Below are 13,613 nucleotides of genomic sequence, written 5' to 3'. Positions count from 1 at the left end.
TGGATCTCTGAAATGAAATGAAGGTGGCAATACCAGCACAACATTATGGAAAGGGACAAAACTGAAGAGTTCTCAATAATACATTTTAAAAAGATAGTTGGAGGGAACCCAGAAGGAAGAAGAGTGAGAAACAAGGAAATATGTCAATGTAATTACCTAGAAAGAAGAAAATACATGTGATGAAGTCCAGTATGACCAGCCTCATAACACAACTCAGGGTGGATGGCCTTTTGCTGTCTGAGGATCATGATTAACATTTGGGAGGAATCTTAAGGCTACAGCAGATAAAATGATGGTGTAAATGAGAAAGCTGAGGTTTCTGTGTTTTGCTTTATTAAGCTGTGTTAGGCTTCACTTAGGACCTTCATAAACCAAGTGGGTTCTTCCTGCCTCAAAATGGCAGGAAACCACAAAATCAGCTCATGTCAGGAGTGAAAGATCAGAACCAAAGACGAAGTTCCAATTAAACTGATTTGTTGCTAAGTGACCCAGTCACAGGAATCTTCTCAACTAACAGTTAGTACTTACTTAGAATTAGATAAAAGATCTACAGAATTCAAGGGGGGTTGGGATTGGGATGGGCTGCTGGGGATTCACAGGGGTTTGGGAGAACCTCTAGCTAAGATTCTGTGCAGTTCAGAGAACCCCCAAATCCCACTCCTGGCTGGCCCCACCCACCCTGCCCCTCCCCTCCCAGGAGTCCCCACACAGTCTGTTTTGGATGCAGGTAAGTGCAGGGTGCACACAGAGGCTCAGGGAGGGTGAAAAATGGGCCTGTTTCCTGCTTCCAAAGGGCCTCTGGAGCCTGGGGAGGCCATTTTTGCCCTCCCAGAGGTTCAAGGAAAGCCTCTGGAGCCTAGGGAGGGCAAAAAGGACCCCCGCTGTGGTTCAGGAGGCCGCCTAGGCCACGCCCACCCAGGAACCAGGCAGAGAACCCCTTGCTAAAATTTTTGAAGCCCACCCCTGGCTGGGATATGGCTGTTTGTAGCTACAGTACATAGGGATTCTAGGCTGATTCTTCTTTTAATTCCGCCCCCAGAATTCCGCCTCCTCATCCTACAATTCTCAGCAATTATGTTCAGAGAGAGTTCCAAGCCATAATAAAAAGATCGGGTGGGAGCAACTGGCCCTAGAGCCATTGCTTGCTCATCCATGTTGCAGATGATCATACAAAGCAAAAAGTAGAAAGAGGGTGGAATAGAAACCAGGATGATTGAAATATAAATTGTACGTCGAATTAAGGCTATATCTAATCAAGCATCCTGTTTGTTTGTTTTTTTAAAATAAAAAGTAGAGTCTAACTCTTGAAAACCCATAAATAGGGTACAAAGGAAAAACAATTTCCATTTTCCATCTCACTAACTATTATTCCAAGCCATGTTGTTGTCATTGTTCCTAGCATGAGTTCCACTTAGTAACAAGGTCCACTTGTTCACATTGGACTAAATAGCAAATGATGCAATAAGAGGTTTTGTTTTTCATCCACCTTATCACAGAACCTGATGCTGTGTTATTCCAAGCTATATTGCCTCTGATCCTACAAGTAAAATATAGCTATTATGACAACGTATTTGGATTGGTGGTTCACACCTTATATTTAACTTGGGAATTATCCAAACATTTTGAGTTATAGTTACATTTTATTCCGGTAAAAAGACCAACCAAGCTTAAATTGCTGCTAAAAACAAGACCACAGAAGAAATATATTACCAAAGCTTCCTATTTCCTTCACTAATTGAAGTAAATATAGTAGTAAATAAATTAAACAAGGAGATGTGCTTCATCCACCAATAAAATTAAAGAAAGCTGATTCCTAAGAAATGCTAATGCCTGATCAAGGGTGCCCATAGGAGGTGAGAAAAATAAAGATGGCAGCCATGACCTTTCAAAGTCCCATGCATATGCTCTGCATGCAAATTTTCAACCACACTGTTACAGATTCACTATGAGCCTGACAGTGTCTCCCATGCGGTTCAAAGATACCACCCAGAAAGCCCACCAAGGGACCTTTGAGTTGGCTGCCAATCCAAAAGATCACAGCAGCAGAAGAATGTTTAAGGTCATTGAAACCAAAAATAGAATGAAGAATAAACAAACTAAAAGAAAAAATTGGGAAATATGTGTGTGTGTCTGTGTAGTATCACTAAGAGTTCACACTGTTTTGATGGCAATCAACACATACACACACACAAGATCTAGTTTGCTGTAGTGTTTCAGACTTCAGGCTAGAAATCAGGAGACTGTGAGTTTCAGTCCCACCGTAGGCATGTGTTCTGCCCCAGCTATGGACCCCAAAGAATGCAGGACACACAAAGTCCATTCTTTTTCTTTTCTTTTTCTTTTATTTGAATTTGTATACCGCCCTACTCCCGAAGGACTCAGGGCGGTGAACAGCCATAAAAATAAAACATATAAATACAAAATTTAAAATAGAGATAAAACAAATTAAATAAATTTGGCTGAACCATATTTAAAACCCCAATAATTTAAAACCAAATTTAAAATTCCCATTTAAAAGTGGAGAAGTTTAGGTCAGGCCGGCTTGCTGGAATAGAAACGTCTTAAGCGTGCGACGGAAGGTATGCAGATCCGGAATCCTCCGTATCTCGGGGGGGAGCTCATTCCAGATAGTAGGTGCCCCCACAGAGAAGGCTCTCCCCCTGGGGGCCGCCAGTCGACATTGTTTGGCCGACGGCACCCGGAGGAGCCCCTCTCTATGGGAGCGTACTGGTCGGTGGGAGGCTATTGGTGGTAGCAGGCGGTCCCGTAGATAACCAGGTCCTAAGCCATGGAGTGCTCTAAAGGTGATAACCAAAACCTTGAAGCGCACTCGGAAGACCACCGAGAGCCAGTGCAGCTCGCGCAGGAGGGGCGTTACATGGGAGCGCCACGTCGCTCCCATCACCATCTTACCATTCAAACCTTAGTTTACTAAATAAATCAGTCTTTTACAACGACGGATGTTAATTAATTGCATTAACAGCCACCAAGAATTCAAAGAATAATAACTGAAAGCTTACTATTGTTGGCAGAATGCCCAGAAGCAATTTGCAGGAAGCTGATAAGATAAGCAAGACAAGACACGAAGGTATGTGAACGAAGTTGTTCCCTGCAAATTGCTTCAGTCGGTGTTCCTCCTTAAATAGACTAAGGGAGTGGCCAATTAGCCCCAAGCCTTACTCTCGAGGAGACCTCCTCCTGAGGAGCCACTCCTGCCTTTTGGCAGCTCTGTGCGCCCGTGCATCGAGAAGAGGCTCCTCCTCTTTGTCCTCTTCACTTAAGGGAGCTTCTGGAGGTTCTGAAGGCCCTGGCTGAATCCCCGCCTCTGGCACCACATCTTCTCCAGCCTCCTCATTGTCCGACTCGAGTGCCAGCTGCACAGGCTGCTGGCGCAGCACCACACCAGCCTCCTTGCTGTCTGAATCAGCTACTAGCTGCACAGGCCGCGTACGGCCCACAACAGCATGAAGCCAGCTGGTTGATCTTGGGCCAATCATTCTCCCTCAGCTCTAGGAAGGAGACAGTGGCAAACCACTTCTGAAATGTTGCCAAGAAAACTGCAGAGATTAATCCAGGCAGTCTCCAGGAGTCAATGCTGACTCAAAGTCTCCACTCCCTCCTCTCTCTCACACACACACTGATTATGTGGCATCAAAGTAATGTCACTTCTTAGTGGTCACATAGATAACAGTATATTTCCTCTTTGACAGGTGTGTCAAACTCACGTTGTCATGGCGGCATCATGTGACATATTGGGACTTTTCCCCCCTTTGCTAAACCGGGTGTGGGCGTCGCCAGCTCGTGATGCATTCAACCCGCGAGCCATGAGTTTGACAGCCCTGCTCTATGACAATGTCCTTAACCTAGTCCTTCAGGTCTTCCAAGGTTAGTGGGTACAGTATGTAGTGAAAAAAATGTGCATATCCAAAAATATGAGCTTTGTCTCAGAGTCAAATTAATAAATATGATTACTTCTCCCAGAGCACGTTAACTTTAGGACAGTACAAAAACGTGCAGCCTTTTAACATAAAAGTTATTCTGATTGCATCTCCAACAGCATAGTGATTTAATCCTTCCTTTTCTTTAAAAACACAATGGGGTCCATTAAATCTGAAAGACTATTTTTGTGGTAAAAGTCATAGACTAATTGAGGGTCTGTAATTCCTTATTCCATTCAGTCTTTAAAATTTGCATTTGCAGTTCTTTTATTGATAAGAGATATCTATAGAGGCTGATGCTGGGCTTTTTGGTCTCATAGGATTTAGTGACCTCTTCTAATTTAAAGAGTCCCTGAGGCTGAAAATGTCAGAGATCTAAATTGTTATCAATAAATTTTGTAATTATAAATACTGCCAGCAGGTGGCAACTGTCAAATGGTACGTATTTATTTTTTAACACAGAAAATGATAAGTTATCCATTAGTTGATCTAAAGTATATATAAAAAAATCAATTCCCATCCAGGTTCTCCGTAAAACTGTTGGTTGGTTGGCTGGTTGATTTAAATAAATCTGAGTTCTGGATTATTCATAGCATCAATATATCATGGGGTTAAACCCTCCCACATTTCCCCCTAAATAATATGCTGCAGTTTTCAAATTGATATAATACCATGAGATATAACAAATATTATATATTTTTTTATATTTTGAACCCAAAGCATCCAACTTAACATGTTATATATAAATATTCAAAAAAGACCCATGAAAGAGAAATTACACTAAGTGAACATATCCAGAATTCGGTACTATCATCCAGAACTCATAAAACTAAAACCCAATCCTTAATTGACAATTGTATCTTTTTCAAAAAATATCTTCAGAATTGAGGACCCCATAGAAATTGATGAAGCAATGTATTTGGTTTTTGAAAATATTTTCCAGATATGTATCTAGAAATGCCATACAAACTATAAAGTATTCTGGAAATTACCTTTATTTTAAGAAAATTTATCCTAAATTAAAGTTTTTATTGTTCCCGTCTATCAGTATTCAAAAAAAATATCTTTGCACATCACACCCAATATAATAATCTGAGAAATATTACTTGAAATAAGAATAGCTAAATCATTGATACTTTTGGTTCATATATGAAAATGGCCATCACAATCTGTTAGGAAAAACAATGAATAGAGCCAGTAAGTGAATACTAGATCAGAATAAAATTCCCCTTCACTGTTAGATTTCCAAACTGATGTCAAATTTTTAGCTGAAGCGATTTTACATAGTTAAATACCAGGCATTCAACAAAGTATGTGTTTTGCAGTTTTGCAACAATAAATCAGTGTCTCACAACAGGAATTATTAGATCAATTTCTTAAGTTACATCAATCTGTATGCATCGGAAAAAGTGACAATAAGCCATTTGCAAGATTTGTTGTGAAAGATTGATGACTGGCCACCAGAAATGATAAAATATGATACTGACAATGCAGTCTCAAAATGATACGGTGCGGTTTTAGCAAACAACAGTGTGTCATTCCTTATAGCTTTGCTGAAGGAGAAGAAATTCTGAGTTTGAATGAGATTTATCAAATTCAAATCTCAGATCATTGCCTCAAAGATTTTAAAGATTTTAGGAGAATCAATTGCACTTAATATAATTTTGGGATGGGTGGATATTACAATATTTGTACTGCAGAGCACCTCAGTCTAGAGACTTTTATTGCTGTACAAAGCAAAGTGTAGTAACCCCAGCAAATACTTTAGCTCACCTATTCATAGCCATAAAATTAAATGATGATGCACAAGTCCTCATTCCAGGCCAATGGCCAATTGAAAAAAATAATTGTTTTCAGCGCTTTTCGAAACACCAAAAGGAAAGAGCCAGGTATATATCTGAGGTGCTAGATTTGACAATGTAGTTGATCCATTTACTTCTTATCTCTCCACAGATAGGATCTTCAGCAGAATACCTGAACTGTCAGCAACTTCATAGTTAGTAAGGCAAGTCTTGATGTATTCCAGTGCCACACCATATAGGACTCAATAGGTAATACCTGGAATTGGCCAAGGAACCTATTGGTAACCAATTCATTAAAACTGTGGGTTTCCCTGCCAGTTTAATTGCTGCATTTATAAGTTGCAACTTTTAAATCATCTTCTAAAACAACCCTGTATAAAATACAGTATATTGCAGTGATCCAAGAGTGATGAACAGAGCATGAATTATCTTTGACAAGCTCTCTTGGTCTAAGTCCATAATTGGGTCACAATCTGAAGAAGAGCAAAGTACCATTTGGCCATGGACTCTACCAATATTTCATGTAAGACCCATGAATTCAAAGGGTCCCCAAATAATGGAGAACTTTTTTTGGGGGAGTGCTGTTCCAGATTGATTCCTGACTACTGCTGATTGTTTTTGGAGGGGCGTTTTTTGTCCATTAGCAATAGCAATAGCACTTAGACTTATATACCGCTTCATAGTGCTTTACAGCCATCTCTAAGTGGTTTACAGAGTCAGCATATTGCCCTCAACAATCTGGGTCCTCATTTTACCCACCTCGGAAGGATGGAGGGCTGAGTCAACCCTGAGCCGGTGAGATTTGAACTGCCGAACTGCAGCTAGCAGTCAGCTGAAGTAGCCTGCAGTATTACACTCTAACCATTGCACCACCTCAGCTCTTGTGAGTTATCAGAGCAATTTCCTGCTGAGTTATTTGAGGAGCTTTGCGGAACAAATAAGAGAAACATTTCCAGACAGCAAACCCACTGAGGGAGCAGAGCTTGGCAGAAATTGTTGAGGGGAAGCGTTCTGTTTATCAAAAGAAAAACCACTGATATGGCCTGAACTTGTGGACTGAAATGGATGTGGTATATTCATTTTCCTCTCTGATGACAATACAAGAATTATACATTTTGTTAAGTGCAAGCCAAATGCTTTCCTGCAAGGGAAGATGAGGAGGCTAAAAGTAAACTATCCATCAACTAGGTTGCCAGGGAAGAGTCTTGGTCCAGACATTCTGGAGGTACTATGGTACCAAGAAGCCTCCAAGAAGACAGAATAATGCCTGGTTGAGGGGATGGAGAGACGAAAAGACAACCTGTTAAAGAGAACCATTTCTCCTTGAAGCTTTAGAACAGGAGTGTCAAACTTGATTTCACTGAGGGCCGTATCAGGGTTGTGTTTGACCTCAGGGAGCCAGGATGAGTGTGGCCAGGGTAGGCATGGCCAGCTCAACATCACTTGTGTTGGGGGGACCTGTGGTGGTTTGAGAGCTCTGCCAGCGAAAATGGGCTCCCGAGCTATGTTTTCACCTGCAATAATCTCCTGCAACCCTCTGCCAGTGAAAACTGAGCTGGGGAGGGCCACCTGTGGCCCTCGCAAGCTCGGTTTTCACTGACAGAGGCACTCGGTTTCCACTGACAGAGGCACTGGTCCCTTGCTGTTTCCAGGGTGGCCCCACGGGCCAGATCTAAGAACTCATGGGCCAGATCGGGCCCCCGGGCCTTGAGTTTGACACCCCTGCTTCAGAACATATTCCAGAGGCTCTCTGTTTATGGTGTTTCTAGATTTCTGGTTGAAAAGCACTGTCAGAAGCCTCATGAATTGAGGAAAAGGACTATAAAGTCTCAGGAGAGGAAAGGATTTCTGCTTGCATCCTGAAAAGGAGAAAGGGATGGATAGCGGTGCTTGAAGATTCCCTACTGAGAGGGACCAAGTCAGCACTCTATTGGCATGATAGTTTGGCAAGTGTAATGCTTTGTTTTTCTGTGGTTGACATTGAGTATGTAATGGAAAAACATCTAAGACTCTTCAATTCTAGCTACAATATCCATTTGTACAGATGTTCTTGGCAACAAATGACATGGAAACACAATCCTGAGGACCCTGAAAAGCTTTCAGAGGTAGTATTGTCATGACACACTCCTCTTGAAGAACATGGTGCATAAAGGCAGGAAAAAATCTGGAAGCATAACAACTGGATTTTTCACCGGACATACTTAAATAGAGGCATCATCTTCAGGGAGTTCTAAATTCCTGTCCTGGGTAGAGAATTTGGACCAGATGAGCTCCAAAGTCTCTTTCAACTTTTGCATTTGCATTATTGATTGTATTATCTACCCCGCCCCACCTCCGTCTCAATTCTTTGGAATATTAGTTGCTTAGAAATTTATTTAGTGGAGAAGATAATTTTGAAAAAAAGTCTCAGTGTGGAACCCTTGTATCTTGCTTAGTGAAGAATTGGCCAATTTGGGGTGGCAAGAATGGTTCAATGTTCAATATTCAGTCCAATACTTGTCAGTCTCCTTGATTCCTCACATTTCAATTATGAGAAAAAGATTGAAATGTTACTATCCCTACTACTTATTCACATTTTTCTTCCCTTCCCTGGAGAAATCCAGAGAAATCAGACACCCAATATTTCTTCTGGTAGAAATCTGGTAGAGAAGTTCAAAAAGATGATTTGTGCCCAGCTCAATTTCCAGATATTACAAAACAGTCTCAATTTAGTCATAACCATGCTGCAACATTCACTGGACCATTTTCTGATGGATAATACAGTCAATATAAGCCAAATAGTCCTTTCAGATGAGAGATAATCATTGGTGTTTCACTGAATATCATTGCCTTAATAATTCACCTTGGTGAGATTTTGCAAAACACTCAAAGCTCCTCCATGTGATTGGTAGCCATCCATCCATGCTTCCAGAAGAAACTGCAATTCTAAAATGCTAACTGTAGCATGGCCGAAATGTACCTTACTCCTTGCTCAGGAAACTGACAACATTAGGAACAGTAAAATCATCATTCTTCTAGCAGCAAGAGCTGAATGACAGGCTGAACTTGGATTCTTGGAGCCGACTGCAACAGTTGAAATTAATGGCACTAGAATTCAAGCTGGCTGTAAAAGTTGGAGCCATTAATCATCCACAGACAGAGTTTCTTCAGTTTCATCTTCCGGTCCGAGAGCAATTCATTCCATTCTCTGAGCCAATGTGTGGGAGAGAAAAAAATAAGGTTTTAGATAGTTAAAGAATCCCATAATACTGTATTAGAGATTCCTCTACAATCCTCCCTGGAATTAAACAAAACAATAGCAGTAAAGCTAATCTAGTAATCAGTGACCTTGTGATCCATCGGATGATGCTATCCATTCAATTGTGTCTGATTCTTGGTTATTCTACGGACCAGCCCTCTCCACAGTTTCCAATCTTATATATCTTCTTTCAGTTGTTTTATGCTCTGGTTGGTGTCGGCTTTGATGGTGTCTATCCGCTGTGTATTTTGGCAGCCTCTTTTCCTTTTACTGCTGACCATTCCAAGTGTAGAGAGTCACGGAGCAAATTTTAAAAATGTAAATAGAAACTTTAAAAACTACATGCAATTAGATGAAGGCTACCTAAAACTCACCTAATCTCATGCAGCACGTCTCCTGATTTCTAAAACTCTCAGCAAGAAAGCAATAGTTTTCTCCTTTTTTGTTTTCGTGAAGATTGTGAACTTTCTCCCATGACCTACTTTCCTCTCTACTTTCCTCCTGTTTTCTTCATTTCATTTCCCTACATTTCACATGATGCATTTTGTAATTATCTGAAGAAACTATATCCGGCACTAAATGTCTATGGAGATTCTCAGTCATCCAGGTCATGGTTGTCCCAAAGGTGCTTTTTAAAGAGGCAACTGGACTTTCTGGGATTTTAAAAAATATATATTTTGCTTCTCATCCAAGAAGCTTCTGAAGCTTCAGAGCTGAAGAAGCTTCTTGAAGGAGAAGCGAAAGAACTTCAAAGAAAAACCAGAAAGTCCAGTTGTCTCTTGAAAAAGCACCTTTGGAATATCTGACACTATGGGCATCAACTAAGTTTTAAGCAAATAACAAAGAGCAAACCTGATGTAGTTGTTCCTCCTTATGTTTACAACTCAAACAATATGAAGGGATGTACTTTGAAGAATCATGCCTGATATGTTTGTTTAAATAGGAGATAATTGTTAGGTATGACAATATCAACATTTTTAAAATCAAGAGAATTTAATGTTTTCAAAGATTATTTCAAAGACAGAAATAGTAAAATATTCAAGTTTATTAGATGTGAAGATAATGCATCTATAAATCTCTGTTTCACTTAAAAATAAATTACAGCTTTACATACATCCATTAGAAGGATCAAATCCAATAACAAAGGTGAAATTTCAAAAGACCCAGATGCATCTGAGATTAAAAAGCTGAGATAACAGATGTTTCAACTGAATAAACTGACAAAAAGCACTCTGATATATGATATTTAGCTTTTAGTAATGAGATAATGAGGCCAAATTTAGCCTCCAATGATTTGTGAGTTATTTTTAAAATGGGATCTTCCTATATAAAGATATATTAAGACAAAGTAAAAAAGAATGCTTATAACCTAATACTTTCTACATTGTTTGATGATATTAAGAGCTGTAATACATTAGATTTCCAGGAAAAAAGAATGTAAAATTAATATTTGCCAAGATTTAAGCAGAGCTGGGCAATAACTTAAGTCAAACCCAAAGAAATCAGGGAGTTATAAGATTCTTTATTCTAGAACATACAAAGTTAAGGTAAATGCTAAATAAACATCATCAACTCACCATTCCCTGTAAATCAGTGTTTCTCAACCTTGAAAGCTTGAAGATGGGTGGACTTCAACTCCCAAAATCCCCCAGCCAGCAGCGCTGCTGTAAATGGTTATAATTAATGTGTACAAGTTTGGAGAAGTATCCTTAAAATAAAATAATGATATAAAGACAAAAAAAATTAAAGTACTAATTAGCTGTGGTAATTAATCTTAATTAAAATTAAGGTTAGGTGGCAAAATTGTAGAGTTATAAGCATAAGGACAAATAAGAATTACATATATAGAATTGCATACGTAATTGTAAACCACATAAGTCTCTATTGGTCAATATGATAAAATGGAAAAGTAGGATCTGCCTACATGCCTAAAAAAAAAAATCATACTACAACCCATTTTTTTCTATGGAAGAATGGATTGCACCATGACTTTATTCAGTTGCAAGCTTATTCATATATATATATATGTGTGTGTGTGTGTGTGTGTGTGTGTGTGTGTATAGTTAATATTTCGGGTTTCTTCCCATGTAATTGTGGATATATCCCTAAAAGGGTAGAAGCGACGTTTCGGCAGAATCCCATCTGCCATCATCAGGCTTATGTCAGCAGTCATTTTGCACTAAGTTAGTGCAAAATGACTGCTGACATAAGCCTGATGATGGCAGATGGGATTCTGCCGAAACATCGCTTCTACCCTTTTAGGGATATATCCATAATTACACGGGAAGAAACCTGAAATATTAACTATACACACATACATACCCGTGAAAACTTACATATATATATATATATATATATATATATATATATATATATATATATATATATTCTTTTAAAATTATTCACTGGAATAAATGGAGAAGAATGAAGCAGAATGAAGTGGAATGCATTATGAAATCATATCATTCGTAGATTATCTTTGAAATGCACTAAATAAAAACCAAGAGGCAAAGCAAAATAAGATCAAAGAAGAAGGTACTTCTTAGGTACAGTTGCTTTTTCAAGATTTTGTTTTTGCCTGTTCACCTGAACACATTTTCAAAGAGACACAGTGGTTCGGCAAAATCACAGTCATGGAGTCTGCACAAGAATCTCAGTTATTGCTAAAGCTGAAAGGTACTTAAAAGAGGAGAGGGAGTGGGAGGATAACCTAGGTGTAAAGCAGGGGTGTCAAACGTGATTTCATTGAGGGCTGTATCAGGTTTGTGTTTGACCTCGGGGGGCCAGGGTGGGCGTGGTCAGCTCGACATCACTTGTGTCGGGGGTGCCTGTGGTGGCCTGAGCGCTCTGCCAGCAAAAATGAGCTTCCAAGCTCCATTTTCATCTGTGATGGCTTCCTGCAACCCTCTGCCAGTGTAAACGGAGCTCGGGAGGGCTGCCCACGGTGTCTTGCAATCCTCTGCCAGCAAAAATGGAGCTCGGGAGGGCCGTGGGCAACATTTTTGCTGGCAGAGGCATTACAAGCCAGTTCTTTGCTGTTTCCAGGGTGGCCAGAACTAAGGGCCAGAACTAAGCACGCCATGGGCCAGATCCGGCCCCCGGGCCTTGAGTTTGACACCCCTGATGTAAAGAAAAGAAAGGAAAAATGGTTGAGCTCCCATTTGATGAAGTAATCCTAGTGCACAATTCCAAAGAACATAAACAATAACCTAAAAAACTGAAGCCGTAGAGCTGCATTCAGATTCTTCCAAACAATCCAATTAAATGAAAGCAAAATACAATGATTAAAGATAAATAAAAGAGAACAGATAAAAGCTTAAAAAAAAACAACTTATCAATATTATCAGGACAAAATCAATATTTTTTTTCTTCTGATTGACATAGCAGCTTACAAAACAAATTAAAATTTACATGACATGCAAAAATTTCAAAAAAGGAATGCAAAGAAAGATGCAAAGTTTGAAAGAAGCAATCACTGAGGAACAATGGAAAATAACATGGGGGAAAAAATCAATACAATTCTCTCCAAGGTATTATTTAAGACAAAATTGGTATACAATCTGAGAAAAAAAATTAGTATACATTAAATTTATTTTACAGATGATATATAATTTTATCAATGTTTACCAAGATGGACAAATCTTATAACAAATGTTGGAAATGCCATAATAAAGAAGAAACATTTTGTTATATGTGGTTGTTGAAGAAAAAAAAAACACACCTCAAAAGTATTGAAGGAAATACATCACAATAGGAAAAATTTTAAAAACAAAAATAAAATCACAAATGTTAGGAGTAATTCCAAAAACCATACATGAAAAATATCACAACTTATGCTGACAGTGGCAAGAACAAACCGAGCATAACACTGAAAAAGTGAAAATCTGCCAATTACAAGACTGAGAGGCCAAAACTGATGAATAAGCAGCAATGGCAACACTGACAATATATCTTCATAATAGAAATTTAACCAAATTGAATCAGGAATGACGTTCTTGTATAGGACATATTACACAGCGAGGCAGAATCAGACATATGGACTATGGCTTCTAGGAATAGAGTCAACAAACTAATTAAAACCACAGATGAAATTACTTAAACAGACATAAACAAAAGTCTCCAGTGTCTAATATTAAATATTAAAAGCATAGTATAAATATTTAAGTAGTGGTTAGTGGTTGGGAGGAAAGAATGGAAGGGAAGAGGAGAGGAGAGGAGAAAGTGTCAGTAAAATTCCCCTTCATATTGTTTTTCCTTATGTTCTATTTTTCATTTTGCCTCTTGTACTTTTATTCTTTACTCTTTGAAAAGCTTATGGAATATACAATTAAAAAAAGAAATACTAGCCAGACTTAGAAAATAGCTACTTGGTAATAAATGGGCTCTGATTCTACAAGAAAAGCATTGCAGCCACCTGCCTTAGAGGGGGATTGAATTCTACTAATGGCATATGCCGTTATATGGTGGAGCATATGGTATGACAATGAAAAAAATGTAAGCAGCAGTTTAGTCAAATGTTCTCACAGCACAAGAACAGATCCTCTAGAACAGGACTGTCAAACATGATTTCATTGAGGGCCGCATCAGGGTTGTGTTTGACCTCAGGGGCTGGAAGTTGGCGTGGCCAGGGTGGGC

The 13,613-nt window shown here is 39.2% G+C and overlaps 1 long non-coding RNA gene across 2 annotated transcripts; it reads left to right on the top strand.

Annotated features, from left to right (window-relative positions):
- Positions 1–490: 490 nt before the first annotated feature.
- On the top strand, positions 491–6,057 carry LOC148116367 (uncharacterized). Of its 2 annotated transcripts, XR_015733487.1 has the most exons (3): positions 491–516; positions 3,033–3,088; positions 5,892–6,057. It is a non-coding gene; the product is annotated as an uncharacterized LOC148116367 (long non-coding RNA). The 2 variants fall into 2 exon arrangements; XR_015733486.1 differs by lacking the exon at positions 3,033–3,088.
- The last annotated feature ends 7,556 nt before the right edge of the window (positions 6,058–13,613 follow it).

This window comes from Pantherophis guttatus, chromosome 1, assembly GCF_059756535.1.
Source record: "Pantherophis guttatus breed Tessera chromosome 1, ASM5975653v1, whole genome shotgun sequence".
NCBI lineage: Eukaryota > Metazoa > Chordata > Lepidosauria > Squamata > Colubridae > Pantherophis > Pantherophis guttatus.
The sequence above is the reverse complement of the archived record's forward strand: the minus strand, read 5'-3'. Positions and strand labels throughout refer to the sequence as shown.